We start from the raw sequence: 22547 nt of genomic DNA, 5'->3' as shown, positions 1-22547 counted from the left end.
TCAAGGATGAATATTTAAACGTTGTGAAAGGTTCCATCCATGTCCAAATGTATCAGTAAAACGTTCAAGAGAAGGAAGTAATTATACGAAAGTTATTCTACGCTCCCCAGCATAGCGATTACAGACATATTTTCAAATATGCGGAAATGAGTGCACTTCTGCTACGACCTGGAGATGATGATGGTAACAGTAAACTACTTGTTTCATTTAATGGACAACTGTATCTGAAAAAGATCAGTTGCCCATCAACCACGAAAGAACCGCGCGGAACGCTTGTTTTAAAACATGTGGTGCAACACAGGACGTTCCCAGAGCAACAGTTGTTTACTGCAGCCACTTACCCCGCCTGCGCCCCGTTCTGTCTTGTTCTCGATGCTGACGAAGCAACTCCAGAGAAGATTCGGTGCAGCACACGTGAACAAACGAGAGGAAACTGGACTCACGGAGGATGGCAACGAGCTTTGCCATACCAGACCAGCGTGCATCACACGCGATACGCGGCGGCTCGGCCGGAGCTCACAATGTACTCGCGCGGCCGAGGTGCAGCTGTTGCTCAGGGAGAGGGAAACCGCTCCATTCTGCAGCCCAGCTGCCGGGGGGACGCGCACAATGCCGGCACAATGCACCCCTGCCCTATCCCTACCCCCTACCAGCTACCTGGACGGAGGACGCCACACACACACTACCTGCGCTCACAAACGGCTGCCCAAACTGCCGCCGCGTCTCCCGCCGTTACAGATGGGCACCCCACACAACTATTTTGTAAGTAAAGGTCCTAATGGGGGATTATTTTAACAATCATCACTCTCGTCACTATGGCTGTAGGCGCATTATCTCAATAGTTCAAAGATGGGTTCTCTCTCTACAAATATCTGCCTCTTCGGTATCATCTTTTTCCATAATTACTGCTTGCACTTTGCAGATATTTTTCACGGTAAAAACTACTGAGATTCTCCAGCCATGACCAGGGTGAACAGAAACCTCATCAACTAAATTTAAGAGGTTGTTCAAGAGAATTTTCTGGGTATGTTAGTATAAGGAACCCCAAAGGCTCTATGGTTCGTTATAAAGAGCTGTAACGGTTTGTCACCCACGATGAGCATTGTTCCTGTCAAAACAGTTTCGCAACAGTGAAAAGGTCTCTAATAAGCTATCACCAAAACGTATACCTCACAACGCAGATTAACTCAACATCCCTCAGATGATATATTTACTAAGATCGTCACCATGCAGCTCGTTAGAATTAAATTACAATCAACTGAACACCCTTAGCTGCTTACAGGCGTTGAAATACGTCAACGGGGACAGATGAAAATGTGTGCCCCGACCGGGACTCGAACCCGGGATCTCCTGCTTACATGGGAGACGCTCTATCCATCTGTGCCACCGAGGACGCAGAGGATAGTGCGACTGCAGGGACTTATCTCTGGCACGCCTCCCGCGAACCCACATTCTCAACGTATTGTCCCGCACTACATTCGTAGTGCCCCCGCCCATTATACTCATTACTCGCGGCGCGTTGCCGATTCCCGTAAGAGTTCGGGCACTGTTTGTGCATTCGCACAGAAGAAGATGGTCAAGTGGCCGGTGAGCCTTAACCATATATAGATAAATCCCTGCAGTGGCGCTGTCCTCTGTGTCCTCGGTGGCTCTGATGGATAGAGCGTCTGCCATGTAAGCAGGAGATCCCGGGTTCGAGTCCCGGTCGGAGCACACATTTTCATCTGTCCCCGTTGACGTATGTCAACGCCTGTAAGCAGCTAAGGGTGTTCAGTTGATTGTAATTCCCTCAGATGACACATGTACACTTCGCGGTGGCCTTCGCTGCAAGAGCAGCTCAACAGTGTGGCTACGCCGCTACTTCACTGCACCCGATGAACCCACACACGAGGTACACGTCGAGCAAATCATCAGTAAACCTATCAGTACTACTGTGTATCACTTAACGTAAATTCACGCTACCGGAAAAAGAAATCAGAGACGGAATCGTGCAGTGCTGAATGCAAGCTTCAGAACGAAGAGTAGTGGGCATTACTGATGTCTACCAATATTTCCCGTGAGTGAATGGAACAAGTTTATTTCCAAACATGAGAAACATCGTACACCCTCGACATCTGCACTGTTGTGCAGACTTTTTAGTGCAATACAGATCCAAAGATGAGTGGGGAGCAAGAAATAAAACCACCTGCAATTACTGTATATCTGGCCACCGAAGCCCAACGCTATCTAACGACTAAAAAAAAAACCTGAACCTCCGAAATTTTGTACGCCTTCACGATTAACATGTATACGACAGAGCTGTAGAGTATCATGTTATCCACACACCGTACATCGATCAGTCAGTTAAGGGAACCAAGGAGAACTTTGGACGGATAATTGGAGTTCAGGGAGAAAAAGTCAAACCTTTGAGGTAACCGATGATATTGCAATTCTGTAAGACGCAGCGAAGGGCTTTGAAGGTTAGCTGAACGGAATGGATAAGGTTCTGAAAAGAGACTGTAAGATAAACAGAAGTAAAACAAGGCTGATGGTGTGTATCTGAAAGAACTTCGCTGATGCTGACGATTACATCAGGAGATGAAACTTTGAAAGTAGTACGGAATGTCAGCTATTTGAAGCGAAAATAACTGAACACATCAGATGGAAAGAGGGCATAGCAAGAAAAGCTTTTCTGACACAGATATGTTATTGAAAAGCACTCGAGTTATCAGCCAAGAGGCAGTGCTGAAACATCGAGACGTTTCGAAGACTGTGATATTCGCCAGAAGACAGTCTCTGAAACGTCGCCGTATTTAAATGCTGCCGTCCGACTGGAAACCCTTGCGCTTTCCATGGACACTATACGATGGGAAAGTCAACAGAGAGATGTTAATGTCTAATATAAATTGAAGTGTCACGACATATTTTCTTGAGAGTATTTGTCGAGTGTAGCATTATATGGAAGTAAAACGTTAATGATAGACACGAGACGGAACTAGAAGAATTTGAAATCTGGTGTTTCAGGAAGATGAGATGGGTAAATCGAGTAATTACTGACGAGGTACTAAACCGAACTGGGGAGAAAGTTTATGGCGCAGCTAGATTAAAAGGATACGTCAATAGGACACATCTGAGACATGGAAATCATTGTTGAAAGAAGAGCGTGTGTAGGGAGAAAGGGATGGGGCTGGGGGCAGTGGGACGGAGACCTGAGTACAGTGCACAGATGCAAAAGGATGCGGGTTACACAAGACAGACTAATGGGAGGGCTACATCAAAACAAGTGTGTGCGCGTGTGCGTGTGCTGCTTCAGTTTTTAATAGCAAATTCTTTCATACCCCAGAAATTCAAACAAGCCTATTCGACCACTCGTGCTGCTCTCACTGCTTTATTTACTCTCCTTACGCGCTGTTAGTCCCATCTGATATGCGCTCCACTCACTCTATGCTGTACCTCATCGTAAGCCGTACAAGTGCCTTGAAAGCAATCTCTCTCTTTGACAAATCGCAGTTTCCAAGCGTATTAACGGTTAACTGCTTTACCTACGACTGAACCTGCAATCGTTTCTCTTCCTATTCCCTCCCATTGTTACACCTGAGTATTTGAGTGAACTGTTGGACGCCAATTGTGTCTCGTTAATCGTGTAGTCAATTCCAAAATGAGATTTTTCCCTCTGCAGCGGCTGTGGCTAAGCCATGTCTACGCAGTATCCTTTCTTTCAGGAGTGCTAGTTCTGCAAGGTTCGCAGGAGAGCTTCTGTAAAGTTTGGAAGGTAGGAGACGAGGTATTGGCAGAAGGGGACGGGGCGTGATTCGTGCTTGCGTAGCTCAGTTGATAGAGCACTTGCCCGCGAAAGGCAAAGGTCCCGAGTTAGAGTCTCGGTCCGGCACACAGCTTTAATCTGCCGGGAAGTTTCGTGTAGTCAATTGCTTTCAATACAAGCCCAGTCAACCAGATTTTGGTGTCGAAGTATCGCGAATCATTGCACGGGACCTTCTTCCTTCGTCTCAATGATTTCCATCAGAAATTACATACCTTATTCATGAACAGGCTAATCGTTATCCTTAACCAGTAGTACCAACGACTACGATGGGAACTTTTTTATGTTTTACAAAATGTTTCTAATTGAGCAACGGACTCTGTTCTTCATCTATTCACAACGCAGTAAACCGCGTTGGAACTACGGCGCAAATGTCTGCACTTTGCAACGGCTGATAATTATAACATTTTTAACCACAAAATAAATTTGTGTAAGACTTGGTCACACCTTAAGTTACTAACGCAGACAGTTTATTTACCGACAGCAAAGTCAATCCATCACATTCAGATTACGAGTTGTTCTTATGGGGCAGCCACATCTGTGAAAGTCCTTTTTGAAAAACGAAAACAGCAGTACAGCTGCTTAATCCACAATCTCTTATTGGATACATGACCGGTTTCGGTACAGTTACAGTTCCGTCATCTGTTGTAAAAAATAAAATCAATCATCGGAGGTCATTCTCCCGGCTAGTGTTTTACTATTACATAGTTTTCTTGATTGTGTTGCTGGTCGCGCAGCAAAGGGGGTCGACAGAAGCGTCCGATCCCACGCGTCGGCTTTGACCCGTGACGTAAGGGTGTTGTGTGTGACGTCATGACGGCGCGGAATTTGGTTTGAGTCTGGCTGTCTAGTTCTGTTTTACCTTATTTTATTTACTTTTCTGATCTGTTCGTTCTATCCCGTGAGATTTTTTTTTTAAAAGACAAAAAACGCTAATCAGCTACTGAAGCATCTTTATCTTCTACGGGTTGCAGGGGTTACGACCCCTGGGGAGGTGGGTGGGTATTCATGCATGGTTGTCTTCACTTACACGTTGTAGCTACGCAAGGCGTCTAAATTTGTTTATATTTAGTTTGCCCCCTCCCAAAACACCCCATTTCCCGCGCTTGTCCCGTTAGTGTCATTAGACTTCTTGTGGAAAGTGTGTTTTTGTTTCCGCCATATTTGTGACGTCATGGGTCAAAGACGGGCAGGATCGGACGCTTCCGTATTTCCGCAAGAGGGAACGGCTGTTAAGGAATTTTTGTCCCCTTTACTCTTTTGACACGGAACCCTTAGTTCCGTCACAACATTCGGGTGATGATATTAGATGAAAAAGTGATTTTATTTTTTTACACCAGATGATGTAACTAACTGTTCCTAAACCGGTCATGTACCCAAAAAAAGATTGTCGATATATAACTGTCCTGCGGTTTTCTTCATTTTTCAAAACATTCAGATAACATGCAGCAACTATCGACATTTTCATATGGAGTATTATATTGGAAATCAAAAACTCATCCACGGGCAAGATATATCTGAAATATGAATTTACAGAAACATTCTGAAGATCCCATGCACAGGATCATGTGACCAATGATGGGTCATATATCTCTAAATCTTATCCAGAATCAAATATAGGACAGCAGCCTAGTTTGGACATATTTCGAAGCGAAAAGTACAGGTTCGCACAGTTCACGACTCAAAGAAAGCAGAAAGAAAACGTGGATATGATCATGGCCGCAGATATTGCCGTACTATTTAAAATTCCTGAGAGCAGAAGAATATTCCGCTGCCTAATACCTCTCCAATCCTCACAAAATCATGCCATATATTCTTTACTAATGTATATTTTGAGCTATGTATTTTTCACTGCATTATAACAACAATTCCTATATCATTGCGAAATGATCCCTGGATGAACAAATTAAATCAAATCAATGATGGTCTCCAACCCGCTACTGGGAACGGTATCAAAAAGTAGGGACTTCTCTTTAATTGTGTCAACTACAACTTAGATTTTACTTGTAATATCGACTACTCGGCGTCTGTTGCCCTCGTCAATAAATATAGTATTAGCTACCGAAGTAATCGGTGGATACCCTAGAGCACACATTATTTACACAAGATTTGGATTATGATGTGGGGTCAAACGTATTTTTTATTGAATCACGACGTAACAGAGATATTTTTTACTTGTAATGATTCCTTCCATTTACCTTTATAACAAAGCTGTAAAATCTTCAGGAACAACACAAGAAGACACCTGGCGACTCTTGGAACCACCGGTGCAGTAATTTTTACAGTGCATAATAAACACTGAAAACAATATAACATAGAACATGCATCGAAAATCTCACCTCTCCAGTGAGAAAGCATATACAGAACAGTAGTACCCCAATAAGAATTTTCAGGGCCACGCAGACTAAAATTATAAGCCTCTATCACTCTAACGCCTAGGTTTTAGAACCTACAATTAATTTTAAAGCTCTATGCATAATTAAGAGGTAATTAATCAGTTTCCTGTCTGGAAGATAACTGCTTAGAACGTAGAGAACTATAGTTCGGCTATGCGCCTAAAAAATGCAAGAAGAATCAATACGTCTGCATATCACGCAATAAAATTATTTACCATGTGCAATACTTACGTTGTGCGAAACTGTTTTCTAAACCAATGCAGTCTGTAAATGATGTAAATAAGGATGCAATTTGTCAGACTACTACTGTGCGTCTTGACTTTTATGACGGTAGGGAAAATTGGCAGCTATAAACACAGGACACATGGCAATAAACAAACTGACTACTGTAGTAACGAAAGAGGTTGAGATGTGGCACTAACTCTATCACAATTTTAGATGTTGCAAGGCGTCAGATAATGGGGTAACCCAGAAATGTGTGGTGCAAATCACAGTTAATAAAAACGAAAAGTGAGAAACTACCGTGAGGCCCTACCAGAGGATCAAAATTTTAACTTTATTTACCGAGCGAAAGATGCAACGGGCGGTTGGAAACAAATACAGAGTGCAGCTGCACAGCGTCGTCTGCTGTCCCAGTCACATAAAGCTTTGTTATCTGAGTCGGCAGGTGAAGCCTACGTCACGATCTGCCCGAAGACAAGAACCACGAAATGATTACTAAAACGAGGACATGAATCCGCACGAAGATTATTTCGTAGTCTGTAATTATCCCAGCCAGGCGGTAGGTTCATTAATTATCGTAGTAGGCCTACGTGCGTTTGAACTAGACCACAAATCCCTGATTCGTATAGGCCAGCACGGTAAAAAAAGAGAAGGTTGTTCTAGCTTGGCGGCTGTTAGCCAGCTACCAATTAGCCCATCGTATTTTTATCATAGGGAAACGAAGCACAAATTTGGTAACTATATGAAGAGATTTGCAATGGCATGAGCACAAACAATGTTTTCACCAGCAACGCACCTTCATGCATGTGAAATGCTACGTAAGAGAGATACAGTAACAGCAAGTGTTCCCCAGCTAACTCGCAAACTGTACGTATTTTTACTGGCTACGGCACAGCTTACAGGGGACGGCAAGACTACCTCTAAGTACTATCCTTGTGAATCAGCAATAGCCGAAGCAGGTGATGAAGATATATCGGACAGTAGGCAGATACAGAGACTTTTAGAACTTTTATCAGTGGCTAGATAACAATTTATCAAAATATACAAAGAATGCATGAAACACAAACATTACAGGGGTTTCTACATTTTTATTCACTTGGAAAATACATCGGGTAGATATCGCGGAAAGCTACATCGTCCGTTTGTAAACAAGATGCGGAGTACCCACCAAACAAGGGAAAAAAGTCCAATACACATTCATAACTAACAGTAATGAGCACTTTTTCATTTCAGATACTGCGAAACAACTCTTCTAGTGAACAGATGCTCATAACTTAAGGTACGCATTTTAGAGGCCAAGTTTGATTTTTTTCCTTGTATTGATCGGTACTGCCACCTCGCAAAATACTCGACACTTATTTTTAACTCCACATTGACTTCCGTAAGTGCAGTACTTATTCCATTACAGAAGGCGGTAATAAAATTAAAGTGCGCTTGGAAAATCATTGATTACTAAAAATTAGTAACCTTGACTCAACTGAAAAAAACTAGAAAAGCAGATCAGTTATTCACAGCTAGTAATATTTCTCACGGCGACTGTGTGCATAAAAATCGGGTGAAATGTTTCAGAAGAGTGCAGTCAAGATATCTAGTAAACATATTACGATTATCACTAGTTTTGCTACATTAACGGCTCACGGAGAGACTGACGTATGAAGAACTCTGATGGCGGCGATAAATGAGACACTAATAGCTTATTTACTGAAGCTGTTTTACAGTAAGTATTTGTCAACCATGAATAATAGCAGTCAAGTGTAGTATGAATGTCACTGTCCCCACCCCCTACCAACGATGATTTTGAGTTTTCAAATGGTCACACGTTCAGTATCATTTTCGGCTGACAAGTCATTTCGGTACGTGTTAAATCTCAATAACTGGCTATTACACTCTTAACCACAGGAAATGAATTCGCAACATAGTAAGAAAGCACGCGACAGCCCTAATACTACTGTCCCAGTCACATAAAGCTTAGTTATCTGAGTCGGCAGGTGAAGCCCAAGTCACTTTCACATACACAAAGAATACATTGCAGTATCAGAATTTTACCAGTGCTAACAACTTAATGTGTGTAGATTACGGTATTCAGAACTCCAAACGATTGTCATTATGCTCTAAGTACAACAAGTCAATGTGCGCAAGGATGACCAGACCGTTTGCCATGAATCCAGTCTTAACACGGACCCAGAAAATTTTTTTAAAAAATTAATAATCGACGCTGCTGTTCAGTGCATAACACGTGACGTAACAACTTTTTCAGTCTCGTCTGCTTTTTGATATTTACCATAACAGGAAGTTTAATGATCAATACAGATAAAAAAACAACACCCAGGGGATCTGTGAACAAGACCGGCGGTTCCTTATCCTGACCAACTGTTTTTATTATTTGCTCACCTGGCCAACTCATTTATGTATCAAACTGAGTTTGGTCCATTAGTCAGAGATGCTAGCATCAGAAGCAGGAAAACACTCTGCAGCAAATGAATATGAAACAAGAAAAACCACTACACTACATAAAAAAGAACCAGCAATCTCTATGCGTTCTGCCATTCCTCCGCGCTACGACCAGCGTGGAATGATGTATTTTTTGCAATCTATTTAATACACTATGACACTGAGCCTATGGTTCTACGTTATGTCAAATGACGCGCCTAAGAACGAATTTCGCCAAATAAAACTGTACGCGGTTACGACTCAGTCCTCACCAAATTCTACGAAACGGCACCAACCTTACACTGAGACTTGGACCATCGCGGACGCAGGGGAACCAGATGGAACTCGCCGTTCCACCACACACAGAGCGGCGCCACTGAAGCGATGCCAACGTCCTCTGCGTGAACTTCACCGACGCGATCACGCCTACAGTACGCATTCCACTTTTTTGAAACTTAACAAACCAGCTCACGAGTATTTTCAAGTTTGTTAGGTTGCTTGGCGCTTATACGTAAAAGATGATACAGGCTTGAGATAGTGTACCCAGGAGACAAATCCAACGTCTACGAACAGTTTCCATATGGTGTGACGTATTCAGCTTACACACGTTTTCTTTCCCTGTTCAAAGTAGTTTTCTAACAATACGAATAGGAAACAAACTTGTCATCTGCAACGAGCACACTTCAGAATACACCGATAGGTTAGGAAAAATATTAAAAGGGAACTACCAACAGAGTATCACAGCGACTGAAAATTGTCTGAAACCCAAAGTCTAACGGTAGTATAACTTACAGGAATACGTTTCAAAATCTGTGGTAATGGCAAGCGGCAATACAGTATCTCTAATACGGGTACAACAAAATACGGCTAGATTAAAATTTATGTTGCACCTCAAAACTACAGCTAGGTAGCTATGGATATCTGAGCCAATTCCTAGTTCCTTGCGTGAAGAAATGACACCAGTTGCAAAACTTAGAGACTAAAAGTAAGCGGTGGTCTCTATAATAGAAGGGTCTCAAGGACGGTATATCATACGGTTCAGTAATAAGTTATCGGAATCTATTACTTCTGAGCGACATTTCATTGCGCATTTCTAATATCAGAAATGCACTAAACAGGAAACACAGTGGTCACCTGGCAGATATTAGTGTAAATTATTTACTTAACACTCCGTGTCTGGCATAGCATCTTTACACGTTGGAGTCAAACACGTACTTCTGCATACCGGAAGTACAATTTAACCAGCGCCGCAAGGATTAACTTGTAAAGTAAATTTAGGATGCTCTAACGGTCACATGTAAATTGGAAAGTGAAGTCCTAACAGTCTATAACACAGCGTGGACGACAATTAAGAACGGGAAAACGTAATTTAGAAGATTATGTTTAACCGCTCATATCGGTAAACGTAATGAGAAATCGAGTCTTAGTAAGTGTGAGCAAAATATACATAAGAGGACTACATATAAAACTGGTACGGTACAACTAAAGTATATTCACCATGTTACACAGGTGCCAAGCTGCGACGAAATACTGCATTACATGCTACGAAATGGGCGGCAGCTCTTACACAAATATCACAAGTTCTTCACAGCACTTTTCAATTTTTACAGCTTCGAGACGAAACGTTGACTAATTCACACATACGCACATCCAATAAATGACTTAGATACAAAGCACCGATTAAGTTAACTTCTCGTCTGCGTTAACACACACTACAGCAAACACTCGACATCCAGTGCACGTGTATATAAACACAAAAATTACATCTCACTTCGAAAAACAGTTATTTATTGAGGAACACAGGAGAATTAGATATTGAATGACTAAGTTGATCCACCGTTTGAAAATTACTTTGAGTCTGTGCCTGCACACCTTCGGAACTAAACGCTCGGCCGAAAGTCTTGCGAAGACTGCTGAGCCAGGTAGGAAAGGTGAGCCAAAGAGTCCACGTCAAAGATATGCTCCGCTCTATACGCTCCGGTAAGAAATGATCACCAGCCAGTCCTACAATTTCGAAGCGCGTTACAGATTCCACAAGCGGGGTTAATGCACTTACGTTGCTGAAATGAGGGAAAAGGATTAAGAGATAAGACTGGAAAAGAAGGCACTGAAAAATGACCTTCAGTCCTAGATTTTACATGTGATACATTCAGTTGCTTATATTGGTTACGACTGACTCATTATTTCCATACTTTGCAACTTCGTGATTTAAAAAAAAAGGAGAAATATTTGCCACTTAAACAACGGAAGATATACGGAGATGGCAAAGGAAACAAGGGTTTCTACACTTTCTGAATGTTTTTCAAACAATGAAATCAAACGTGGTAGCTAAAACCAGCTACTTGGATTTTCATCGTATTTTTCAATATTTGAAGAACACTTTACTGTTCCAGGAATATTTTCTATGACATATTTCGAAAGCCGTAAGTGGCACAATCACGCGAAGCTGAGCCCGCTCCGTCCGATGTGGATATCTTTGCGGGCCGAGCTCTTTGGGCCGGTATCTACGCCTATTGGTCGTAGCACCTGTTGCTTCCAGCGCTGCCATTGGTCCGCCGGCGAGCAGGTAACCGTAAGCTGGTTGAGCGTGAGAGTTTGCCGGCCACAGGCAAGAAGAAACGACATGGCGGGGAGGGAGAGAGGAGAAGGGAGCAGCAACTCTGGGTGGGGGGACAGACTGGCGGGGGTCGGGCCTTCCCGCAGCAACACACGTTACCTCTTGTGGCCGCTTCACAGCTTCTGGCAGGTGTAAAATAAACCTCAGAAGCTGAAAGTCTGCTGTTTCCGGCGCTTTTAACGCAATGGTCGGACACTGCATTAACATTGGAAAATGTAGTATCGAATGAGTAGCAGTAGGCAAACTAAATATGCTGCACACACAGCGATGAAGATATCACTCTGGAACTTGAAGGGAAATACTTTATTATTGCTTTCTTTTGTTTTGATCAGCCAATCAGTGTGTATATGGATATGGTTGCAGACTTTGAATCACATCCGAAATCAACTGCAGATAAATCCCATAAGATATGGCACCGTAGTATATTTAACAGCTGTTAAATCACGGAAAAACAAAGTTGGGAAGGTAAGAGTTCCGCAGTTTCCGTCTCGGAAGTAAAATGTCGGTAATACCGAACTAGTTGTCTAATTTTTCTGCTCCACTAATAAAAATGGCTCATTTATTTCAGTAATGCAGCTATGAGCCCGAAGGCTACTATGAACACCGCAATGCTTCACTATGTGTGGCCCTACTGCGGATGGTAAGTTGTTGCCTTCCCTCCGATTTTGCAACCGGGTCACCCAGACAAAGGGAGACAGATGTACAGTTTCAGGCGGAATGCAAACCATGCAGTAGTTTCAACTTTTCGCACACACTGCAGTGCTGGACGTGAACGCTACAGCTAATGCCTGAAAATGTTCTCGGGCCTGTCTTGAGCGAATACAGAATTCTTTATAGCAAGAAACTTACTCAAGAAACCATACAGCTAACAAATTACACTTGCCGACAATAATGACAGATACTGCGCTGGCGTCCAGGGCAATCACAGTATCTTTCGTTAATGCTTATTTTTTATAATACAAGCAGATGTGCTTTTCTTTGAATGTGAAAGCAACTGTAACCTTCAGTCGTCACGTAGTGTAAATCGTACATAATTTTGACCAGTGAAGGAAACACGTCAGATTTCTGTACGTTGTATGGTAAGTTCGTCATAATATTCAGGTATCCCGAAATCAAAAACAAGATTCCACATATACACGTAATTTGTAGCAGTGATATACAGCACTTGAGTGGTGTGTGCCGCTACCTGTGACAGCAAAATTTTGAACAGTTAAGCAGACGACTGTTGTTTCTGATAACATAAATCTGCTACAAGAAATATTCCATTATTCTTTATACCTTCTTTCGTACCTTAGCCGCTAACTTGATTAAAGTTGTCTTCCTAATATTATAAGATTTGTCTCTGCGATACAATAAAAGGGTGTTGCTATAATTGTTATCTGTGTTTCGCATCTTTTGCCGGCCGGTGTGGCCGAGCGATTCTAGGCGCTTCAGTCTGGAACCGCACGACCGCTACGGTCGCAGGTTCGAATCCTGCCTCGGGCATGGATGTGTGTGATGTCCTTAGGTTAGTTAGGTTTAAGTAGCTCTAAGTTCTAGGGGACTGATGACCTCAGATGTTAAGTCCCATAGTGCTCAGAGCCATATGAACCATTTTTTTCGCATCTTTTACTTTGAGGCATCCAGAATTTCATTAGCAAGAAACTGTGAAGGAAATGACATACTATCGGGGACAGACAATATAAAAATGTTCCACGTATTCATACCTAATGGGCAAGAGAATTTGATGTCCTTTAGACGACTCTATAATTAGAGACGGAGACTATCAGCTGAAAAGACTATTTCTCTTGTCAGATAATTTACTATATTCAGTAAATAAGAATTACTGCCACTGGGAATATCTTGTGAGTTGGCTAATGGTTTTGATCTGGTGAATCATGGATATCCTAACGCAAAATACTACAGAGTAGCAGACACAGCAGATTAGTGGTTTTTATGTTATGTGTATGACAGAAAGTAATTGGTAAAAGTTTCGTATCAATCGCATGGCAATAGGCACTCAGCAATCACACATGGTGTACCACAAGAATATTTTGGGTCCCCTGCTATTTTTGTTATTCATAAAATGATCTTTCACTCGCAGTTTCAGATATGCAGTTGTTTCGTTTTTGTAGATGATACATGTGTAGTAAAACAGCCAATGCAACATTAGGGAACATCGTCTAAAGGCTCAAGACAGATGGATTATCACTGAATTTTGACCAGACTCAGCACATGCAGTTTAGTACATCTTTTAGAAACCCACAAGCTTAAAAATAGGTTCCGCAAACCATAAGATACAACAAATAGAAATCTTAAGGTTTTGAGGTAACAAACAGATCACAATCTAAATTGGAAAAAGTAATGAGTACAATTAATGTAGTTCCTTAGTTCAGCTACTGTTGCTGCACGCTTGATTCCCGCTACAGATGATTTTCAAGTAAAGAAATTAGTTTATTCTGCATATTTCCATTTTCTAATGAATTACGGAATAATTTTTGCGGGGAAACTCAATTCACACGGACAGTATCTTCAGAATACAGAAGGATGTTACAGTAAATGAGGTAAGTAATGGAAGAGCAATATACGCATGCACAGACGGCCGTAGTATCGCGTACACAAGGTATAAAATGGCGGTGTATAGGCGGAGCTGTCATTTGTACTCATGTGAAATGGTTTCCGACGTGATTATCACCGCACGACGGGAATTAACAGACTTTGAACGGGGTATGGGATATTCTGTTTCGGAAATCGTTTTGAATTCAGTATGTCGAGATGCTAACTGACAAGAGTGTGTCCAGAACACCAGATTTCACGCATTACCTCTCAGCGTGGGCGACGCTGTGGCCGGCGGCCTTCACTTAACCACCGAGAGCAGCAGCGTTTGCGTAGAGTTGTCAGTGCTAACAGACAACAAACACTGCGTGAAATACCCGGAAATCAATGTGGGACATACGACGAACGCATCCGTTAGGAAAGGGCGGCGAAATCTGGCATCACGGTGTCCCCTGTGCCAATCCAATGAAAGAGTTATGTTTCGTGAATACCTGAAGAATGTTACCTTCCGCTGTGTGCAGCGGCAGCAATAAAGTACGGGGGGGGGGGGGGGGGGGGCATTATGGTATGGGGGTGTTTATCATTGTTAGTCTGTGGTCCCCTTATTATGCTAAACACAATGCGAAATAAGGAAGGATATGAAAATACCTTACAACACTGTGTACTGCTTAAAGTAAAGGGATAGCTGGGTGACGATGATTGATTGTATTAGCGTGACAACGCACCCTGCCATAGAGCAGCGTCTGTTAGGCACTCATTTGTGGACGGTAACATTCCTTAAATGGAGTGGCCTGCCCAGAGCCCCAACGTGACCTTTGGGATGAGTTACAACGTCGGCTTTGCTGCAGACCCCAGGGTCCAATACCGCTATCTCCTCTGGTTTTCAGGAAAAATGGGTTGCTTTTCACTCAAAAGACGACACCTTTTTGAAAGTGTGCTCAGCAGAGTCCTAGCCATCATAAAGGCGATGGGTGCACACCACATATTAATCTCCACTAATAGGTGTCCTGATACTTCTGATCAGAGAGTGTATGAAAGTATACGATGCGAAATCTCCATAAGATACGTTGCTCTACAATATTGATTTTGTTGCCTGTAAAAAAATTACACAAAAATCGAAAATTCTGTAGTCTTCATAGAACCAGATAAAGCACGTACTTGTACCTTAGAGATAAAACTTTGTACTATTAACGTTTGTGAGACTTGCTAAAGGCCATTCAGTCACTCAACTGGTAGGCTTACTTAAGCACATTTAGCACTTTTCCCCGCCAGTAATGGGTGACTCTATGTTGTCAGTAAATGTCTTCGAAGTAGATGATTCTACTGATGATGCTGTAAAAGATGTATTTCGCTGCCGGTACACTATTTATTTATCACAACTGTAAAGACAGGACATACCGTCGCCGACCGCCCCTTACATCCAGATTAAAAACGATCTGCAAAAAATTGTTGTTTAAATCCGCTGTATCAACTAATCTTGTAAGAAAAACCAACAACGAGATAGGTGGTGCAAATGGACTATTACTGGGGCGAAACGAAACTCTAAGCCATCCTGGCTGAGGCTTTTCGTAGTTTTCTGAAGCACTTGAGAGAATACTGGGACGATTCTTTTGAAAAACAGCATCCCATCTGAGCTTGTCACTCCTCTCTCCCTCGACGTCGACGGGGCATTAAACCCCAATCTTCCTTCACCTCCACTTCTGAATGACAATTATTCGATCGAGGGGATTACAACTGCCCAAATATAGCCATCCCGCCACTTATATTTAGGGAGATTGAAATTCTTCTGTTTTCTGTGGATAATTTTCTGTCTTACTTATACGAGTGCGTTACAAGTTAAAACTGTGTGCTCGGCGGGACTCGAACTCTGGTATTTGTCAGATAATACGCTTGCAATTTAAATGCTTATTTGAGAAATAATCCTTGGCAATATAATTAATATCATTCTAAGTATTAGTCCGCATCATTACGAAACATTAAAGCAATTAAAATGCCGACGATCCGGCCAACTTTGCAGCGGTCCTTAACATGACCTGAAGAGAATCGCCGCAAAGTCAGTGGAAACGTCGGCATTTTAATTGTTTAAGTGTTTCATAATGGCGCGACGTAATTTATTCAAATTGACACTGGTGGTGGAAGTATACGAACTTATAATCGTTTGCAATCTTCTCCTTTTCTTCGTTTTCGTGATTTCTGCGCATTCTTGAGTCCGTCGCTGAAATCCTACCTTCATTTATAAAAAAAATAGCAGAGACAAGTACTGTGCTGAGTTACTGCAGCACTAAAATAAAGCGTTACTATAAAAAGAAACAGTGCCCAAAAGAACTCAGTAAAACACCCTCTAGTAATTTGACTAAGATTATTTTTGTAACAAAGAGAGTGACCTTCCCACTGATGAAATCATCTTGTTCACTTATCATAAAGAAGTTGGCAAGATGGGAGAAAATAAAATGGCTTCTTATCGATGCACTACTTGAAAAACCTGAAGGGCCTGGTTGATAGCATACAAAGGAATTGCCATATTGGTAGTAGAGACAAGTGGTGGGTAAAAATGGAAGAGGGAGACCAATACTTGACTACAGTAAGCAATTTCAAATCTATGGTACTTGCAGTAGTAATGCTAAGGTTCGAGGCTTTTGCAGAATACACTAGCATGGACATCTACATCAAACCAGCCTTCGGATTGAAGGCAAAAGCAACAACACTTGAAAAGCGAACAACATTTACAACTAGATTTAGTTTCAATTTCTGCTCTAAAGCGCTAGTCAGAACAAAACTTTTTACTTGATGCCTTTTCCGTAAATGCTGGTTCACATCTTCAAATTTTCAACCGTGTACTTTTCCTAGGGCACATTTTTTTCAAGTCTGACGATCAGGATTTCACTTTAGTTTCAAGTAAGAAGAAGAATCAAGCCACTGAAGTACCGGATGACTGGATAAGACTTACTATTTTTACTCGGTAACATCCAGTTCCTTTTATCATCTGCAAGGTAGACAAGTCATTGATAGTCAACACGACGGACACAGCTGATTAATAAATGGTTCAAATGGCTCTGAGCACTATGGGACTTAACTTCTGAGGTCATCAGTCCCCTAGAACTCAGAACTACTTAAACCCAACTAACCTAAGGACATCACACACATTCATGCCCGAGGCAGGATTCGAACCTGCGACCGTAGCGATCGCGAGGTTCCAGACTGTAGCGCCTAGAACCGCTCGGCCACTCCGGCCGGCAGCTGATTAATACTTCAGATATTGGGCAAACAAAATCCTTAAACTTAAGGGATAAAGAAAATAAAAAAGTTGAGGCACCCAGCAGCTAAAAGTGGAGATCCCGCAAGTAAGTCTCGTTTTCCTTTCTTGAAGAGTGAGGACCAAAGTTTCTTCAACATACAGTTTGCCTCACGAGAAGAAGAAGACAAACAGAAACTGTGTGTAATCGATTCTTACAATAACAGTGAGAGGGAAACATCAATATTTCATCCAGACTAAGGAGAAATTTAAAAAAACTAAACTAAACTCCGAACAGGCCATGAAGGCCCAATGGTACTTAGAGATGGAAATAAACCAAGTGATGATTAGCTAATTACAGTAGGAAATGAAAAAATAAAAGTAGAAGATGAGTTTTGGTATACCAGCAGCCAAATAAATGACGATTACCGAAGCAGAGAGAATATGAAATGCATACCGGCTATAGCACGAAATGAATTCCTGAAAAAAGAGGAATTTGCCAAGATTAAAGATAATCATAAATGATAGGAAGTCTTTCCTGAAGGTACACTATGTGTTCAAAAGTATCCAGACACCTGCCTGAAAATGACTTACAAGTACGTGGCGCCGTCCATCGGTAATATTGGAATTCAATAAGGCGTTGGCCCACCCTTAGCCTTGATGACAACTTCCACTCTCGCAGGCATACGTTCAATCAGGTGCTGGAAGGTTTCTTGGGGAATGGCATCCCAGGTATCGGTGTCGGTCGGTGAGGCCTGCCACGAATTCGCCGTTCCAAAACATCCCAAAGGTGTTCTATAGGATTCAGGTCAGGAGTCTGTCCAGGCCACTCCATTATAGGTATGTTATTGTCGTGTAACCAATCCGCCACAGGCCATGAATTATGAACAGATGCTCGATCGTGTTGAAAGATGCAACTGCTATCCCTGAATTGCTCTTCAACAGTGGGAAGCAAGAAGGTGCTTAAAACATCAATGTAGGCCTGTGCTGTGATAGTACCACGCAAAACAACAAGGGGTGCAAGCGCCCTATGAAAAACACGACCACACCATAACACTACCGCCTCCGAATTTTATTGTTGGCACTACACACGCTAGCAGATCACGTTCACCGGGCATTCGCCATATCCACATCCTGTCATCGGATCGCCACATTGTGTACCATGATTCGTCACTCCACACAACGTTTTTCCACTGTTCAATCGTCCAATTTTTACGCTCCTTACCCCAAGCGAGGCGTCGTTTGGCATTTACTGGCGTGATGTGCGGCATATGAGCAGCCGCTCGACCTTGAAATCCAAGTTTTCTCACCTCCTGGCTAACTGTCATAGAACTTGCAGTGGAGGCTGATGCAGTTTGGAAATCCTTTGTGATGGTCTGGATACATGTCTGCCTATTACACATTACGACCCTCTTCAACTGTCGGCAGTTTCTGTCAGTCAACGGCCGCGCTGTGTGGCCGTGCGGTCTTGGGCGCCATGTCACGGATTGCGCGGCCCCTCCCGCCGGAGGTTCGAGTCCTCTCTCGGGCAAGGGTGGGTGTGTAGTTCTTAGCATAAGTTAGTTTAAGTAGTGTGTAAGTCTAGGGACCGATTGACTTCAGCAGTTTGGTCCCTTAGGAATTCACACACATCTGAACACATTTTTGTCAGTCAACAGACGAGTTCGGCCTGTACGCTTTTGTTCTGTACGTGTCCCTTCACGTTTCCACTTCACTATCACGTCGGAAACAGTGGACCTAGGGATGTTTAAGAGTGAGGAAATCTCGCGTAAAGGTGTGTGACACAAGTGACACCCAATCACCTGACCACGTTCGAAGTCCGTGAGTTCCGCGGAGCGCCCCATTCTGCTCTCTCACGATGTCTAATGACTACTGAGGTCGCCGATATGGAATACCTGGCAGTAGGTGGCTGCAAAATGCACCTAATATGAAGAAGTACGTTTTTGGGGGTGTTCGGATACTTTAGATTACATAGTGTATTTGTCTGGAGTACAGCCTCGCATGGAAGCAATACATGCACAATAAACAAGCATCGGACTAAAGATACAAGACCAACAACATAGTTCACTGTCTCTTTTCTGAAAAATGTTAGCACATCTTGATATTAATAATATATAAAAAGGTAAAGCTCTCATCAATCGAAAGGTTGGTTTGATCATCGCAATAGTTTACTGGGCATAGATCTACTGAGGGTGGTAAATCTGTACTTACTGTGACCTTCTGACAGATTTACGCAACCAGTGAAAGGGCACCTAGCGTTTAGCTTGGACTCCAAACTCGGTGCAGGTTGGCTTTTTTCACGTACACAAAACATTGCCAGAGATGAGCGAAGCGTTCAGTAATAAAAAAATATAGAAGTTTGTATTTATAGGCCAGGCACACACATTTTATTCAACAAATAAAGCAATTTACACAGTCACATCATAGAGCGAGGAATAAATTCATTTTATAAATTTTGCACCTGTACAGCATTTACACTTCAGTTTTCAGTACAAATGTTTTGTAAGAAACTTATGTCCATTTTATCAGTGAGCTCTTCGGTAACTGGTTTGTTTGCAATGCCTAAAAATGTACATGGGGATTTCAGTGTTGCCTACACAGACAAACAGATCACTACATATGTATAGGTCATTGGTAGTTTATCTAAGAATCAATATAAAAGTATAAGTGAGAAAAAGTCTACGTTTGTAGGACCATATTTTTTATTGGATGGTTTCACTAAACTTAACAGAAGCATCGTCCGAAACTGTGGAATTTACAGTTCAAATTAGTTGGCTGATTACTTTGACAATGCAATGGCGGGTTGTGGTTATCCTACAAACTTAATTTCACCAGTCACTCTTCCACCTGCAGGCAATGAGTATTAGCGCTAGATATCGAAGGAGTTTGAATGTTTTAACTAGGTAGTGATTTATTTTAATTTTGGGAACAACTCCGCGATTGCGATACCTGAGCACACGTTGTGTGCAGTAATTTGTCGCAGTCCCAGACATTGTGGAGGAGCCAAAGCCCCTCTACGTCTATTCTGTTGGAGCTATAGTCGCACAAAACCTCGAGCGCCGGGCCGAAACACTGTTTTCACTTGCCACGTGCGGTTAACTTTTAGGATTTTCACAGCAAGCTGAAGGCCGCGTCAAGTTTCTGGCACTGTGCTAACTGTTTTCTTAGTTCCTAATAAGCAAGCATATTTCGAGGACTGGCTGCTGATAACATCGTATGTGTTGTTTCCGAAAACAGTTTTTTTACACCAATCTACGTAAACTACTTACGGAGGTTTTGAAAACAGACATTCAGCTAAAACTGTCTTTCGAAACACCTAACAATTTCGATACCTGGAAAAGTGCACATCGTTGTAACCCAAGTCAAATACAGCAGCGATGATCCGTAGTTAGCTGCTCACGAAGCTACAAGAGCTCCCACTGATCTAGCATTCCGTTCTCCAGACAATTCTGGCGAGGTGCGTTGCTTATCCTAATTGGATGCGTCACACTTGGATGTCCTAGCCGTGTTCCCTGTAGTCAGTTAAGTTTGGATGAGAGTTCTTTGTAGTTACAGCCGCGGGGAAACCCACACACCGGGCACTGAATACTAAGTATACAAATGCGCGTGAGCTGCCGCAGAAATAACTTCGGAGCAAGAGTATGCTTTTACCAGAAGTCACCCGCACAGCACGCTGTCCTAGCTCAGACTGAAGCATTAGACAGTAAATGGAACGTCCAATAACTTTGTTCTTGCTCTGATGAATTTGAATAGGTGGTTAACCGGGGTCTATACTGAGCTTAAAGCCGGCCGAAGTGGCCGTGCGGTTAAAGGCGCTGCAGTCTGGAACCGCAAGACCGCTACGGTCGCAGGTTCGAATCCTGCCTCGGGCATGGATGTTTGTGATGTCCTTAGGTTAGTTAGGTTTAAGTAGTTCTAAGTTCTAGGGGACAGATGACCTCAGCAGTTGAGTCCCATAGTGCTCAGAGCCCTTTGAACCATTTTTGAACTGAGCTTTAATTCCTAAAGCACGTGGCGAACCAATTTCTTCAGTTTGCGGATCTACAAACTGTTAACAGTTCCTGGTGAAGAAATACATTCTGGAGGATATTAGGGGATGGGACAAGAGGTGACATTCCATTCTCAAATAAAAAACTACCTTTTTGATGCGCATTTGTGCTACAAATTGTAGACATGTGTTGCCTTTTTTTTCCACAGAAATATTTTCTCCAAAATAATCTCTGGTGATCACTGTTCGTGAAGATTAGGTTCACTGAATGGAAGACAGCAAGGACATCATCACTTACAGGGTTTAATATTTTGCACTCGACTTAGCGTTTCAAGAGACCTGTGAATCTGTAACGGTGCTTGTCCTCAAGAGAAACTGGAACTACCGACCACTAACAGCTGATACGATGAATCATGTTCTTTGCAGCCAGTTTCAGCCGTAACAGATCATTACCGAACAGGAAAAAAATTTAGTATCGAATTTATGTTCGATCACAAATGAAAATTTATTCTTCTTTTGTTGGGAAATTTGTGGTAAGTTCCTATTGGGACCAAACTATTGTGGTTATCGGTCTCAAGGCTTACACACTACTTAATCTGACTTAAACTAACTTATGCTAAGGAAACATGCACACCTAAGCTCGACGGAGAACTCAAATCTCCGACGTGGGGAGCAGCGTGAACCGGGCAAGGCGCCATTACTCTTTCTGAAGATGATATCTGACTACCGAAATTGGTTCTATAAATGACCTGATTCATAACTGCCAATTTTGGGATTCAGTATGCCTTTGAAACTGTTTTTAGGGCTCCGCATCTCAATCCGCAAAAGTGGAACCCTTTTACGATCGCTTTGGCTGTCTGTCTGTCTGTCTGTCCGTCCGATTGTTCAGAACCCTTTCTCTCAGGAACGTGTAGACATATAAAGTTAAAATTTAAGTCAGCTACTAAGTTTTATGTTCCCTCGGCGTTGTATAAAACTTAAGCTTCTAAGTCCATGCGACGAAAAGATTCAGCCATTTATGACACATAGAATAACGGGAAAAAATCGCTACACGAGAGAGGAGTTGTGCGAGAGAAACGAAAGTTGGCACCCGTGTTTCTGCGTACATCTGGAAGATGACGTCTATTCCCATTTAGAGCTAGCCGCAAAAGAGTGGCGCTGGTGGCGCCACGATGAGGAAGCAAATCAGGCTTGCTTTAAATGCAAGCTGTAACGGTCATGAGCGTTATTACCTTTGAGATTGGACGTTGTGAGTTGCTGTTGCTCTAGCATGCCTTTAAGGCGAGAAAGAAGCCATAATCTAGACCTCACTAACTTTGAACGAGGTC

General features: G+C 42.5%; 1 protein-coding gene across 7 annotated transcripts in view; it reads right to left on the bottom strand.

Annotated features, from left to right (window-relative positions):
• Positions 1-22547, bottom strand: part of LOC124802840 (RNA-binding protein fusilli) — a 499044-nt gene that overhangs the window by 449493 nt on the left and 27004 nt on the right. For 5 of the 7 annotated variants that reach the window (XM_047263852.1, XM_047263857.1, XM_047263855.1 and 2 more), the window contains exon 1: positions 10345-10745. The exons of 1 other annotated variant lie outside the window; for it this stretch is intronic. The gene's annotated coding sequence lies outside the window, so the exon portion shown is untranslated. Of the gene's footprint in view, positions 1-10344; positions 10752-22547 lie in introns of those variants that run through there. One more of the 7 variants, XM_047263850.1, reaches the window with a different exon arrangement.

The sequence above is a fragment of the Schistocerca piceifrons genome, chromosome 6 (assembly GCF_021461385.2).
Source record: "Schistocerca piceifrons isolate TAMUIC-IGC-003096 chromosome 6, iqSchPice1.1, whole genome shotgun sequence".
Classification (NCBI taxonomy): domain Eukaryota; kingdom Metazoa; phylum Arthropoda; class Insecta; order Orthoptera; family Acrididae; genus Schistocerca; species Schistocerca piceifrons.
Note: the sequence above shows the minus strand (reverse complement) of the source record. Positions and strands in the feature narration are given on the sequence as shown.